Raw genomic sequence first — 15521 nt, forward strand, 5'->3', positions numbered from 1 at the left:
GGAGTCGAGCCTCGCAGGTAGTTGTCCTTGGCTCGTTCCAAAATAAATTGTGCCTAAGTAAGTCATTTCGAATCGGTCCCCGAAAGTCGGCCGCTGAGGTCCGCTCACGCACGTGAGCACGAGGCGTGACTTTTTACCTCTTGGATTGAGCAGGTTTTCTGCTTTTATCTGCTCTTAAAAAGTTGAGCGGAAAAGCCCTAGAACTTTCACCTTTATTAAGGGGTGGAAATGTCATGATGAACCTGGTGGTAACAAATCTTTGATCTACTTTTAAGCCTCTCTAACATCTGAGGAGCAGAAGAGGTGGAAATTAGAGACTTGACTGAGCGTCTCTAATGCCTGTGTTTCCATATAATATGTATAGATTAATCACTAAGAAGGGATCTGTGCTCTGGCAAATAAAGTAAAAGTAACAAATGTATACTTAGAAGTGGAACAGACTCCTAAATTAGTTAATCATGACCGGTGGCGTTCATTATACAAAAGACAACAAAGTTAAAGCAGAGTTAAATGTAATAATATGTATTATTAATTTACCAGGAAGAAATGTATCTTCAGTATTTTTAAGTTTTCCACAACCTAGCATTGCAAGTCTGGAAAATCAGCAATATTCAAATTGTCATTTAATGATGAGCATTTTAAATTACAGATTAAAAAAAAAAATTCCTTAATATATCGTTTCTCCTCTCTTCCTATTCCTTTCCCAGTGCCAGTATCATTAGAGTTGAGTTTAGTGTTATGGTGGATCTGGCTTCTAATTTGGAGCAGTGGGCCGTGTAATGTCCCTCACTGCCCTCATTTTCTCATAGTTCATCATAAGTCGTAGAACTCTTCTATAAATATCAGAAGTTTAGGAAGTGTGCTGAATGATGATTTCTGACATCCTGATGATCCTACTTTAAGAGTTTCTTCCTTGAAATAGTCTTTTGCTTTACGTTATCACACCAATCAGATAAAACAATCATTAGCAATCTATTTCAGTTGCAAGTATAGAGTTTGCACAAGATTCTCATGAAAAGAGAATTAAAAGAATATGTAATAATATCAAGTTGCTATAATCTGTAAGAAATTTAAAACAGCCATATATGCTAAAGGTTTAATTCCTGCTTTCCTGGTTACAGCATGTAACTCCCCTTAATCGTGGAGTTCATAATGTTACAGTAATGCATATGCTCTCTGCTTCAGTGTACTACATAGAGTTCAAACATAGTGACAGGATTGCCTAGAAGTTTTTACAATCTCAGTGAGTTGTGAAACAGAAGGCAAGATTTCAGAACCTTCACACTTTCACAGTGACTTCTTGAGGGCTTCAGTAGGCTGGAGATTATTTGGTGAAGCAGCCAGAGAGACAAAAAGGAGTAGCTTCTTTGTCATTCAGATAATTTAAGTCCAATTTTGTATTGATTCTAAAGCAAGTTCTATTACACAGGATTCTTATTGCAAGACTACATCTCCCAACTGACTCTTCTTTCACTGTTAATGTGTATTCATATAACAAGTTAGCAAAATAAGGCATTCTAGGTGTAATGAACACCAGCATTATAGGAGATTTTCTAATTTGGGAATCTTTCATGTTATTGATATAGGATGAAATACACTGTATTACAGAAAATGCATTGGGATGAAGTATTCTGTAATTTTATCAGAAAATAAAAGTATTTTTATTAAGAGGGCACATCATTAAAAACAAAACCATATTGTTACTTGCATTGATGAATCCCAGATTTTTTACAAGAACACATTCAATAGCAGGGATTTCCCTCCCCCTGAAGTCCCAAAACACAGTCGTCTTTTCTTCATAGTGCATATCAGTCAACTCCAAATTTTCTTATACATTCATAACTCAGTTGAGCATTAATCCAGAGGTGTGTTGGGTTCTCATGAGAATGTAATATACTTGTGAAACTTGAGGCAAAATCCAAATGCAGAACTTACCGCAGGTTGGTACAATTAATATGAAACTTTCTACAAGCTTGCACAAGCTCTGATCCATACAAAAATATTGCCCATCAAAATTAATTCCTTGTGTGAATCCATTGACTCCAACAAAGCTATCCTAACGGATGATTTTAACCACGTTGTTTCAAAGACAATGGCTGCCACTTAAAATAATTCCAAATTATCAATATAAGGGTTTCATTATAATACATTATTAGAATAACAATATACTACATTAAAAGTTGATTTCTAGGAACTTTCCTAATGACTTTTTAAAAGTCGTACCTTTTCATTGCAAGGAATCTAGGAATTTATTTGTAGCTTTCTCTGCTTGATTTCCAGATTTAAATTAATCCTGTGAAATATAAATACATAACACTTAGTATTTCATTATGAGATTAATACTATCGTGTTGCTCTAATTATTGTGGTGTTTTATTAGAGTATTTTTAGCAGGTGTTCTAAAACATCTTCATAGATCAGACTGATTTAATATACAGTCATGGATCTACCTTATCTTCCCCAAATCAGTACTTCTGCTGGACTACAGACTGCAACTATGTATAAGCTATCTATCCTTCAAAAGATATGTTTAAAATATTTCATTTTTCAGTACAAAATGACTGAATTATAGTTTGGACTATTGAACAATTTTCAATTCTTATACTTTGTGTGACTAGTAGAGTGCTGTCAAATTTGCATTGCAAATTCATTATGAGTAATCTGCTTTTGGACCCTAACACAGAAAGTCTCAAGAGAGGATCCAAACAAGACTGAGGCCCATTGTACAATGCGGTACACAAACCCATAGTAAGAAATATTCCCTGTTCCAAAGACTTTGTAATACAGTACAAAATGCAAAATGCTGAGCTGGGTGGGAGGCAAAGTAATAAAAGCTTCAATATGGGGTGAAAGGTTCAATACCTTGCTGAGGAAATCCTGTTGTATGCAGTCTCATACAAACACTAATCTTGTGTTTCTGAAGATGATGCTTGCTTTCTTGAAATCTGTGTTTGACCTTTCTTGGTGCTTAGACAAGCAGGGCCTTTTACTCATTGGGTACAAGAGCAAAATATCCCACAGGCTGTTCTTTGTCTCAAATATACACTAAAGTAGCAAAAAGTGTTCTTAAAGAGGCAACCCATGTTAACCAAAAATGAAACACTAAAAAGTACTATAGTGCAACAAATACTGTGCAGCATATAAATTCACTTTTAACAAGAATATTGTGCACCATAAAAGGATTTCAACAATTACTGTCACATTCCTACAGTAGCTTGTATATGTAAAATAATACCACCCCACATAGATCAGTGGAGTTTAATCTGAATTCAGTTTTCAGTTTCATCACAAAAAACTCTTTTACTGAAGCTACACATGTCACTTGGGAGTGCTAGGAATGAGAGGAAAAGCCTACTGCTGCTCTTCATGTGGACCAGTCTGTCACAGCACATACCATGCAGCTATGTGTGAGACAGAATGTGGATGCTATCGGGACTCCTAATTCCTATTCCATCTTGTTGCAGGGAACAGACTGGCAGTTTCAGACAGCATAACTGTATCACATCATCTCAGGTCATCTGGAGAAACTGAATCTGGGAGCACCGAGCATAAAGGTATAATAACTTCACCTTTTTGCAGGAGGACAGAATTTCAGGGGTGGAAGTGTCAGCCAGCACAAGCCTCAGTGTGCTGTCTTATGACTGCAGGGTGACACAGAGCCATTGTGCCAGCACTGATTATCCTGCATGTAGGTAGGCACATACGTTCTGCAGGCCTGCCTTAGATCTACAGAGATGTCTAGGTTCCTGATTCCTGTTGATTTCAGTGGGAAGAAGTGCCTAAATTGTGCAGTAACTGGATGCTCTATTTCCAGCTCTCTCTTTAACAGTTGTCCATAAACTATCCTATCAAGTGAATGATTTTTGACCCATGCTGTAGCAGTATTGTGGGCAGCAGGTTCCTGATACAGACAGCGAAAGGCATAGAAGAGCAGAAGAATGAGGGCTAAAACCAGTGTTTCAGGCGATAGGACAAGTTGTGAGGAGCTCTTACCAGTCTCAGCTATAGCAAGGGCATATTGTGCATTATTCATGAGAATTCACAGCAGTGTTCCCCTCCCATTCACAGTGATATGGCATCCCACTGACAATTATTTTCTTGGGAAAACATGAGCAGACTGTACAGTAAGCCGATTTTCAAACACAGTTTAACTGCTGGAAGCCAGAAGCGGAATCATGCAACCAGCAGATTCTTCCTCCTATGCCACTAACTCTGTTTAAGAATTGCATTATTTATCTGAAAATTAATTTACAACACACGTAATATCACCTCTCATGTCCCAGACCTCACTTTCCAAAATAATGCCATTGCCTTCTGTAAGCTCACTCACAATACACGGCTTCAGAAAAAGGGGAAATGTAGGGGGATATTATTAAGAAACTGCCATATATGCCCTTAACGTATGTGAACTTTCTCCTCCCAGTGAGTCCAGATGTCAGGATGCAAATATAGGCTTAACAAATGTGAGTATATGTGAGTTACAATTTTTTAATATCATCTGACTATGCTTAATGTGAACTAAACATCTTGTAATATTGCCAGACATTCCCCTGGATTTTTATTTTGAGAGTTCTGCTTGTCCACATGATCAGATCTCTACTTTCCTGACTATTATTGTGTATATATGCCAATTATTATCGTCACAGTGAAAACAGTAACTTAAGAAAATAGTCCGTGTTCAGTTGATTGTGAGATTTTCAAGTTGGTTTTACTCACCAAGACTATTTTTTCATCTGACATCCATTCAGTTCTCATACATGCATATATGCAAAACCTTATTCTCATTGAAATGAGAAGACTCACATAGAGGAATCTTAAAATAAATATTTAAAATTTATTAGCGGAGATTCACTGCGTGCAGATTTCATCATTCCCTCTTTTTCCTCCTCTCAGAGTGCAGAAATGCACATAAAGTTTCTGGTATTTAGCAGAGGATCTTCAACTGTATTCTAATTCTTAATGCTGCATACTTTGTATATACCATGATACGCAGCAGCTCAAATGGATACTGTATTTCAGCAAGCAATGTCATCAAATACAGAGAAAAAATAATGGAGTTTTTTTACGGTGCTGAGAAGTGAATTACCAGTGGTGTTGACTGTGCATCTCGGATAGCTTGGGAGCTGCCCAGCATGCAGGTGCTCTCATCTAGAGCCAATAAACTGTGGACCTACCACCATTCAATTTAGTATCAAACCTAATCATTTGTCCAGTTTTAGAAGATTGTTCTCCTGGTGTGAAGATCCCCAGTCTGCTGGGAGATGTTCCTAGGCCTTAATGGAAAAAGACATGTTTTTAAATGAGACAGTTTAGTCACTGCCCAGGAGTGTTGCATATGATTTTAAAGCATACACTTTTTGCATTTTCCTTGAATACACCAAAATAAATGCTACTATTTGGGACGAAGAGATAAAGCAAGAAATTCACTGCCTGACAATATTGCCAGACAGGACCTGTTGCCCAATGATGGCTGTTCCTGACATAAAGATAATCCTGGTAATCTGAAATGGGGCCTAGACTAATTGCAAACATCAGAAACAAAACGTGTTGAGATACTTGCCATTCAGCTGCCAGCTCTGCAAGCAAACACAGATGAGGGAAATTTCTTTTAATGAGTGCAGCTAAGTTAAAAAAAATGTTTTAGCAATGTGGAAGTGTAAGTTCATGTACTTGGTTCTTGCAGAAGCTTTTATTTCCATATTTACAGATAATCCTGTGGGAAATAAAAATCTGGCACCAGATATTCTTTCAGCAAAGTGGATTAGGTAACAGCCCATCAAATCACAGTATACATTGTGCCAGTCTAAGAAGGTATTTTCAGAGTAATATGAAATAACAATTATTAATAGAACTCTGAAAAAAACCTGGGGCCCAATCTGGTGGGATGCCAGGGAAAAAAAACCCGACAGGATCAAACCCTCATTGGCACCAGGAACTCTTTCTTTTTAATGACTTGAAAGGTTTCATTAAGTGAAAGACTGACACAAGGTTGCTACAACAACATGTGGAAGTCATGCTGGCGAGGACTAAAATGCTCAAAACCTTCCACTTTTTCCCTACAATCAAACAGCAATTTAGTTTAGGAAAATAAAAACAAATCTTTGCAAGAAGGAGCAGGAAATATATACATACATCAGTGATGCCTCAGGGCAGAGAATAGCCAGACAGTTGCTGCCTTGGTGGTCCATCCAGTACATTTCTAATGGAGGAACAAAGGAATTAAAAGCAAATGCAGAACAATGTCAGATTTTTGCAAAAGAAAAAGCCAATTAGTGCTCTGTAGAGCTGTGCCCATATTTTGCATAACTGCATGGCAGTTTTTTCACATTGAAATTTTAATATGCCAATAATTTCTGTATTCCCAGAAAATTCATAGGAATTCACTTTTCTTTATAGCAATCTCTAGAAGTTATCACCTATTAGACATTGCCAACACCATGCAAACAATTAGCTTAAACCTAAGCACTTCTGTGATAGATTTAATCCTATCACAGCAATCATTTCTTCACATCTTGTGCTGATGTGAATATATTTTTATTACATGTGTTTAAAGGCCTGTAACTCACAGCCTATTTTGAAAGAAATATTTTTTTCCTCTCTGAAATAATGTATTCCAAGGGAGGATTTTCCAAAAGTACCATGTAACTGAAAACATGCTCTACTTAAAAGTCATTTATATGATTGGTGTGGGTTTCCTATTCCAGTGACACATGCTTTGGAGATTTATAGTTAAGACAACTCTATACTGAAGTGGCATGGTTTTTTCTTGAAAGGCTCACAGATGTAATGCTCTAACTTCAACCACTACATTCAAACAAGCGGGCTGAAAGATTCGTCTTACCCATTGTGAGAAGAGACAAGCTGCTTTTCCTCTTTTCTGACTGTGTGGGCAAGAGAAGACTGAGCAAAGGGAAAGGGATGAAGAATGGAACAGAGGCAGGAGACTTCTGCTTTTTCCTTCTCTCCCCACTGCCAGGTAATCTACTAGCATTCCCAGACTTTAAGTGTTTATTCTCAACTCCAGCAAATCATTCCTCATTAAATATGCAGAGCAGTGCTGACTTGCAATGGTTTTCTTAAGGCAGCTGTCACTTTTAGTGATGCTGTGGTTATATATGTTTGTCACGTGCTAAACTGATTCGTTTTCCCAAACTTAGTCGGGTGAGAGAGACAGCCCGATACTTAGTAGTTACAGTCCTGGAGTGAAAAGCCAGAGGGTAAAATTCCAGTTACATCGGTGTATCATGGAACTTGTCTCACTGCCTTAAGCAAACAGTATACTAACAACGACGACAGCATTCTGCACCCAGTGTACAGGACCTGTCTCCTGTTATTCTCATCCAGCAAGTGAGAATTCCTGTGAAGAACTGATGTGTCATAGCCCTGCAGCTCCCTGGGTCAGATTCCTTACACTTCACAGCTATCCAGCATAGTGTTCTCAAACGTAAGCCAATTCACATTAATAGAACACTTTCATGTGATCCAGGGAGAAAGGGGATCCATACACCAGCTAGGAGTGAAGGAGTGCAGAAGGTTATAAAAATCAGGGACAGAGTGGTACATTTTCATTTTTAGTCTAGAGGAAAATTGGGTAAGTAATTTTTTATTAGTTCTTTAAATTTAAAAATGTCTAGACTCAAAACAGTTTACTCATTATGTTTTAGACATTACAAAAAGGCAAAGGGACTGTCTTATAAGTAAAAGAAACTTTTCTCCTTACCAGAAAAAAACAGTGGCTCCTTTGAGTTTCTATAGTTTCATGATCTCTTCTATAACTTGTTTTACAATCCACATAACTATAAAGTAGTCTACAGGATGATGTCTATTTAGTCAGTATCTTTCTAAGACCAAGAGACTGATCGTTAAGTGTGCATGTCCTAAAATAGCTGTTTTAAAAACATGTTACAACATTACAGACTGTAATAGCTATTTGCAAATGCTGGAATTTTTAAATATGGCTCTTTTTCCCCTTTGTTTTTTTCTCAAACGTAAGCCAATTCACATTAATAGAACACTTTCATGTGATCCAGGGAGAAAGGGGATCCATACACCAGCTAGGAGTGAAGGAGTGCAGAAGGTTATAAAAATCAGGGACAGAGTGGTACATTTTCATTTTTAGTCTAGAGGAAAATTGGGTAAGTAATTTTTTATTAGTTCTTTAAATTTAAAAATGTCTAGACTCAAAACAGTTTACTAATTATGTTTTAGACATTACAAAAAGGCAAAGGGACTGTCTTATAAGTAAAAGAAACTTTTCTCCTTACCAGAAAAAAACAGTGGCTCCTTTGAGTTTCTATAGTTTCATGATCTCTTCTATAACTTGTTTTACAATCCACATAACTATAAAGTAGTCTACAGGATGATGTCTATTTAGTCAGTATCTTTCTAAGACCAAGAGACTGATCGTTAAGTGTGCATGTCCTAAAATAGCTGTTTTAAAAACATGTTACAACATTACAGACTGTAATAGCTATTTGCAAATGCTGGAATTTTTAAATATGGCTCTTTTCCACCGTTGTTCTTTTTTCAGAAATAGTTCTAAGGATTTGTTTCAGAAAGGATTGCTTGTTGATTTTAAGTTGCCATGTAACGACAAGAATGTGTGTTTCTCGTGCAGAATTTCAGAAATAAAATTAGCTGGCTAGTCACTGGAAAGATAATGCAGATGTTTGATGATTAACTGACTACAATGTTTTGTCCTTTCATGCATAATGAAGTTTGCTTCAGGCTGTAAAACACAACACTGAACATCTGTAGGTAGAATATTGCCTCTGGTGACCCAAACCTTTTATAGATCTTCAGGTAGTTGAAGTCACTTCTAGCCTTTCCCACTAGGAGAACTAATGAGATTATAGTAATACTTCACTAGTTTGAGACTAACAAGAATTTGGTTATGTTGTTATTTTGAATGTTGATGGCATTATATTGAAATATGTTGTCAACATGTAAGACCATGGCCACTTCAATTATTTCTGGATTTTTTTAATGAACAGGGTTTATATTACTGCAATGTTTTGGTATGTTTTGTATGTTATGGAAACTATTTTTCAAGTAATCTGCCTTTAAAAAGATAGGTTTATCTTCAGGCAGAAACTAACAATCATATTGACAGACACAGGATGACAATGGCAGACGTATTATAACGATGGTATTTCTTACAAAATCTGATCTTATCCAAAAAATAGAGTGCTTATAGCTTGAATTTTTTTCTCATGATTCAGCTGTTCAGGATCAAGCTGCTAATTACCTTGGCGTAGACCTTTTTCCCTTTACACAGCCCAATGGGTTAGAAACCCACTATACATGTAGGAGTTAAGAAAAAAATCTCCATCCCTTCATGTCAAAGCTTTTTAATTATAGATTCAGATCATAATTAAGTAGATGCTAATCCAAAGATCCATAAATCTTATTTTAAAGGGATTTTGGAAAGGAGAAAGGTAGAAGGGCTGGTAGTTGGCCAGAAATGTCAGATAGGCCAATGGATGGAACATCTAATCCTCATTGGCTTAGTTTTCAGTACCCTGCCATCTCCATCTATATCTACATCTACGTCTACATCTACATCCATGCATTTTTCCATCTTTAAAACAGAGATCTGTGACAATGACAGGCTTGAATACCCTGGCTTAGGGAGATCAGTAATCACTTTGCACATGCTCCAGAATTATCTAGTTAGTATTGACAACAAAACAGCATTTTGACAATCCCAGGGCAAGCTGTGGAAAGCAACCTAGTCTAGGAAAAAGCTGATCTAAGCTGATCTAAGTTATATTATAGCCTGGTTATTTTATCAGTAAAGCAAGTTGTCAATGACTGGATGTGCTTGGATTGTCACGTGGGCGCTGGTTTGTGGGGCTGATTAGAAAGGGCACCTGTTCAAAGCCACTCAAACAGCCTACTGCAAAAAAGAAATAAAATAAATGCCCCCAGTTCCAACCTCATACTTCATACTCACAGGTATGCCTGCAGACCATTTCCCCCTTATACAAAAATAATTTACATTGTAAATTGCTTACTTGTTATTTTGTGGGGCTTGATACAAAGCGAGCAGGATAGAAAAAGAAAGAGAAGCAGTAGTTTGGAGAGCTTCCAGAGTAGGCAGTGGAGGGGGGCCGCGGGGAAACATCTCTGTGAAGGTTCAGGTTGTGAAATCTCCTGCAGGCTGTGGTACGGTCCCTGTCTTCATTGGCAACTTCCATTCAGCTGGATGGGAGGAAAGTATTTTTGAAGAATATTGAGGACATTCCTTTCTCATCACTTGAAGATTTCTTTAAAATTATCTTATATCTATCAACTTTTATGGCAGTATTAGAGAATGACATTATTAGAGAATGATTTTATGGCAGTATTAGAGAATGTTTGACCTGTAATACCGGGCAGCTTTTAATCGGTGCTGTGCTGCTTCTTTCAGTGAGGGAATTCAAACCAAGCTTTCATACTGACCACTGACCTTTTTTCTGGAAAGATGGGCCTTCATTCTGGGGGAGGTGGGAGCCACTGCTCAGGCTGCAGAAGACTTTCAGATCAACTTTTGTGTTATCTAATGCCAGGGGAACAACGTTTATAGAAGCCCCTTAAGTCCATAACAAGTCTGAAAAGAGTAAAATTTTACCCTACATCTATGATCTAAGCTTAAAGCTAAATGAATAGCTTAAATTCAGTTGATTCTACATTCAACTGCAGCAACTAATGAAGAGTTGCACTGCTGACAGCCAGTATAAGAGTAAAGCCATCACAGATTATAGTTTTTATTTTTCTTGACATAATCCTTTTTAAGTACTGGCTTCTAAAAATTGCATGGTGAAACAAAGTTCGATTTAATTTTTGTATGTTTTCATTAGAAGCTACTGAATGCAGGATATTATGAAAATATATCAGTTGATCAAGATACATACACAGAATATACAAGGCTCAGCAAGTTTGACAAAATACTGAACTATATATTATTGCCAAATTAAATTTGTCATAAAATGCTAGTTAGGACTTGACAGACTCACTTCTCTGGTTTCACAGCAAGCATATGATCCAGCTAGCACTCTTGGTTCTTGGTCAAACCCAAGACTCAGCCAGCTCTGAGTCCTTGCAAATGGATTAGGATATGTTTCTTTGCTTCATGTGTAAAGCAGTAGTGTGCTGTGGGGAATTTCATAGGACTGTAATAGGACTGCACATAAATAAAAGGTAAGAACGATTTATTTTGTTACCTAGGTGACATCTGCTTTTCTGAATATAAGTAATCAGAAAAGATTCGCTGATTCATGGCAACCTGACTGGGTGTATAGTGTAAACACATTTTCTTGCTATCAAAACATAATGTGATAGATATCATGCTAATTTTTTTTTTATATGAACGGTTGCCATATTTGCAACAAAAATATTTTAGAAGGAAACAGGACCAGTATAATTGTGAGTAAGAAAGCAGGACCACAAGATAATCTCCCTAGGGGCAATGAAAGAAAACAGGAAACTTTATTAGTAAACCAACACTATAGCTGTTTCTGCAGAATAGATCTGATGATTGATGAATTGATCAAATTAGGCCAAATGGCATATATTTTCAAAGGAGTTCTTTGGGAAATATGATTTCAGAACTTTTTCTCCCATTCCCAAAACGTGCTTCCTCCACCAGACTTGTAAAAACTATAACTATTTTGGGGAGATATACACTAAAATAGAGGAAGGATATGTCCCTCAGCCCTGTTTTCTATGATTCTATGAAGTGTCAGCCAAACAGCACCATTTCTGTGCACTTAAGGTTCAATGTCAGGTTTTCACTCACGCTCCAAAAGAGGCAGAGAGGATGCATTTAGATCTTCTGGAGCAAAAACAATTTTTGATGTTAACACACTCTGACATCGTGAGCAACTCCTAGTTGAAGCCAGAAGCGCGAAGATTGCTGCAGTAAGGGAAGGGAAAAAAGTACAAATAAAGCAGTTCATGAGTATCAAAATTCTAATTTTTACAGCACAGTTTTGGACCTTAGATGCCTAGATTTTAATGTGCTCCATTTTGTTTTTAGCATGGTATAGACTGTGAATCCTCCAACACTTCAGAGGGATATGTGCGTGATGTATTATACATAGCTGTCTTTCACTTTTGTTACTATTATCCTAGTATAATGTGAATTGTTGAACTATTTTTCATCCTCACAAAAAAGCTTTTGATTAGACTATAAAGATTTTGTTTTTATATTTCTGTATGTGCCTGTGTTTTATATATACAGCATATTGATACAATTGAAACTACAGTAATTATTATTAACTGTTGGAATAAGTTGCATGCCTACTTGTTACATTGCCTATTACTCACAGTTTCCATGCCACCTCCAACTGTAAACTGAAAATTATACTTAACCACTTTCTTTATGAGAAAGAGCTGATTTTACCCACAAATTTGGAGCATTGCACAGTTTTATTGAACCCATATGAAAACCTCTGCATGATGCAAAGGGACAGGAGGTTTAAATTCATGGTCTACATGAAGTTGGGGGTTTTTTTCAGTTTTTCTGGTAGACTCTGGTAGGCACTGTTCACATCAAAAGGTGATGTGTGTCAGGAGCATTGAGCATGGGAGATATTCTTGCATTCTAATAAACTAGCCTTAACATTCTTTAATTGTCATACATGCAATATTTAGTCCCTGTATGAAGACTTGCCAGCCCAAAACCAATATTCAAACCATGGCACTATTGAACCATTTCTATTGGTAAAAAGATTTCAAGAGTTTTGGAAATTGCACTTAAGCCTTTTGCATTAACATATCCTACAGTCTCATCATATCTTTCTGTGCCAAGTTCTGTTCTTACATCTGAAGTTTAAAGAGGTTTGATTCAACCTATAGGCTATCACACTTTTCAGAGAAAAATATTATTCTTTTCTAGATGTACAGCACTTCACCAAGTAACCCTTAAGAGTTTGCTCATACAACAAAAAAAGAATTGCATCTGGATACAAGAAGATACCAATCTTGATTCACTTTAGCCCTTTAATTATGGAAGGTGGTACTGTATATACTCCAATCATACATGAACTTTAAACTGGACAAACAATTGTAGGTCTTATTTTATGCTCATTCCATTGACTTGTAATATGGTTAGTATCCACTTTTTGGGTACTAGTATCTGATATTTAGTTCCCTACATTCTGTCATGGTTTCATGTTAAGAGTAGAAGTTTTCTATTTTTCCATTTACTAATATCTCAAAGTGTTTTGTGATTAGTTAAAAACAATTGATGTACCTGGGAGACAAAAGTGCCATCTGTGAACTTGCGTATAGCATCAGCCTAGGCATTCTTTTTAATATTAGCTCCTGCTCTAACAGGCAAAGGTGTTTTTTGCCAGCAAGTCAAGGACGTGCAGTACAAAAAGGCACTTGGATCTTTAATATCCAAAAGAGACAGTCATAAGGCTTGCATAAACATGTAACATTCCTATCTGAAAGATGAAATGTCAAAAAACCTCTGTCAAGCTAAAAAACTTGAGTGCTGCTTTTCCCATTGCACTGGTCTTCTGCCATCATCTAAGATAGCAGTGCTGACTCTTGGGATTTTGCACCCCAATGAATTACCATTTTTACTTTTGAGTCCACATCCCAATATGAATCCAGTCATTGGATTGCAGTAATAGCACTGTGTACTAAGGTTATAGACATCATAGGTGCAGCTAGAGGAGAACTAGAATGTTGCTTATTTCCATTCACTCTATTTTTACCTTTTGTTATTTTCTTAGGGATGAAAAGAACAGCTCAATGACAGTAGACAAATAGATAAATAGTAGATAAATAGAAGACAACTGCAAAATCAAATTTCATCTGTTCATCTGTCAAGTTCTGTCTGTTGTAATAACCAAAACCAAAATAACTATAGCCAATGTTCAAAAAACATAATTAGATTTTGATGTTAAAATCTTACTGACATGAAAATTTTTCACATTATGTGAAAAATTCACATCTTTAAGAACCAGGCTGTTTGCAGACTCAGGAAGCCAATATTGCAGCCATTTGCAGATGATTTCTGAAGATTTTCTTCCCAAATTTTCATTCAGTATTACAATTCCTGCTGAAAAAATGTAAATATAGTGCCTAATTATGTATAACAACAATTATCTTGTGAGCCTGGTCTTCAGGGAACCTTCCCCAAATCAAAACTGAGATTGAGTTAAAATGCTGCAAAGCCTGCGTTTAACATATTCGCTAACGATGAAGAAATGCCAATGGAAAAATACACCTGTAAATTAAGAGTGAATTTCTGAAACTAGATATTGTTTATATTAGTGGAAAATGATAACATGAATATAAATAGCGTAGACCCAGCTGGACAAGGCAATATGTTATATGAGTTTAAATCTGTCGTTAGGAGAAGCTGACTAGGTTTATGTCTGTCAAAAGGATGAAGACTTGTGCCATCTGTAACAACAGTGAGCAGCTTAGTTAACTTCTCCACCAACCACCACGGATCACTAGGAGCACTTCCCACCAACATGGCATTAGGTCATCTTTTAAAAAAGCCACTACCACAAAGGCAAACATAAGAGCTCCAATTCAGAGTAGGATAATGCAGTTTAGACACCAGTCATTGTCACCAGATCATCATAAAAACTTTAGGTGCTGTCTTTAACTGACTTCTCAATCTTGTTTTGCATGCCTGCTTAGTTGAATCAAAGGAGTCAAGGTGGAAAATAGGTTTATAATTTACATTCATATTCATCTTAAACATTCATTCATTATACTCATTGTAAACATTATGACAGTGATGAAACAACGGTAATGACAGTAAGGAAGCATTCTCGTTATTACGCAATTATTATCCTTTGAAAAAAAGCACATAAAATTATTTTAGCCTTACTGTTTTTCTTTCCTTCTTTATTTATGATATTTTTATTGATACCTTTGTGATGTTACTGTGCACCAAAATGTTCTTGGCTGGCCCTTACAAAAAAGCCTGAGGAAGTATTTCAGTCCTGATTAGCCTTGAAATGTGTGGGGTCTTTTTGTGCAGGGCTAAATCAGTGTAACATCCTTGAGAAAAGTCCCTCATTCAGTACATATTCCATGTAAAATATAACCTATTCTTTTAGAACAGCAATGCCAAATCAAATCAGTAATCTTTTTCATTCTGTACTGATATTCTCAGGGCTGAACACTAGCCCTATTTTCCTGTTTAGTCCAGGATTACACAATATATTAATGGCCTAATCACTCAAGCCCTCTGTGCCTCAATTTCTACTTTTGTAAAATGTCAGCAGTGTTGTCCTGCTTTGTGAATCAGTGAAGAACTTGCATAAGTAATCCTACCTAAATATTTACAGTACATGAATGTAAGTGGTGTGCTTACTTAATATAACTAGTTTCAAGGTGCAGAAGATTGAACAAACTCGACCAGTTTAATTTCAAAGTAAATATTTTTTTCAGCCAACTTCAGCATCTTTGTAAACAATGATTCATGGCTTTATGAACACTATCTTGACTACAAAATTATTTCAGTGGCCAGTGACTCAGTTCCCAGAGTTAGTCCTGCAAAGATCT

The 15521-nt window shown here is 36.6% G+C and overlaps 1 protein-coding gene across 10 annotated transcripts in view; it reads left to right on the forward strand.

Annotated features, from left to right (window-relative positions):
• Positions 1 to 7491: 7491 nt before the first annotated feature.
• Positions 7492 to 15521, forward strand: part of TACC2 (transforming acidic coiled-coil containing protein 2) — a 151296-nt gene continuing 143266 nt past the window's right edge. For 8 of the 10 annotated variants that reach the window (XM_009277926.1, XM_009277924.1, XM_009277930.1 and 5 more), the window contains exon 1: positions 7492 to 7590. The gene's annotated coding sequence lies outside the window, so the exon portion shown is untranslated. Of the gene's footprint in view, positions 7591 to 8035; positions 8135 to 15521 lie in introns of those variants that run through there. The other 2 variants (XM_009277925.1, XM_009277928.1) reach the window with 1 other exon arrangement.

Source organism: Aptenodytes forsteri, unplaced genomic scaffold (genome assembly GCF_000699145.1).
Source record: "Aptenodytes forsteri isolate BGI_AS27 unplaced genomic scaffold, ASM69914v1 Scaffold15, whole genome shotgun sequence".
Classification (NCBI taxonomy): Eukaryota; Metazoa; Chordata; class Aves; order Sphenisciformes; family Spheniscidae; genus Aptenodytes; species Aptenodytes forsteri.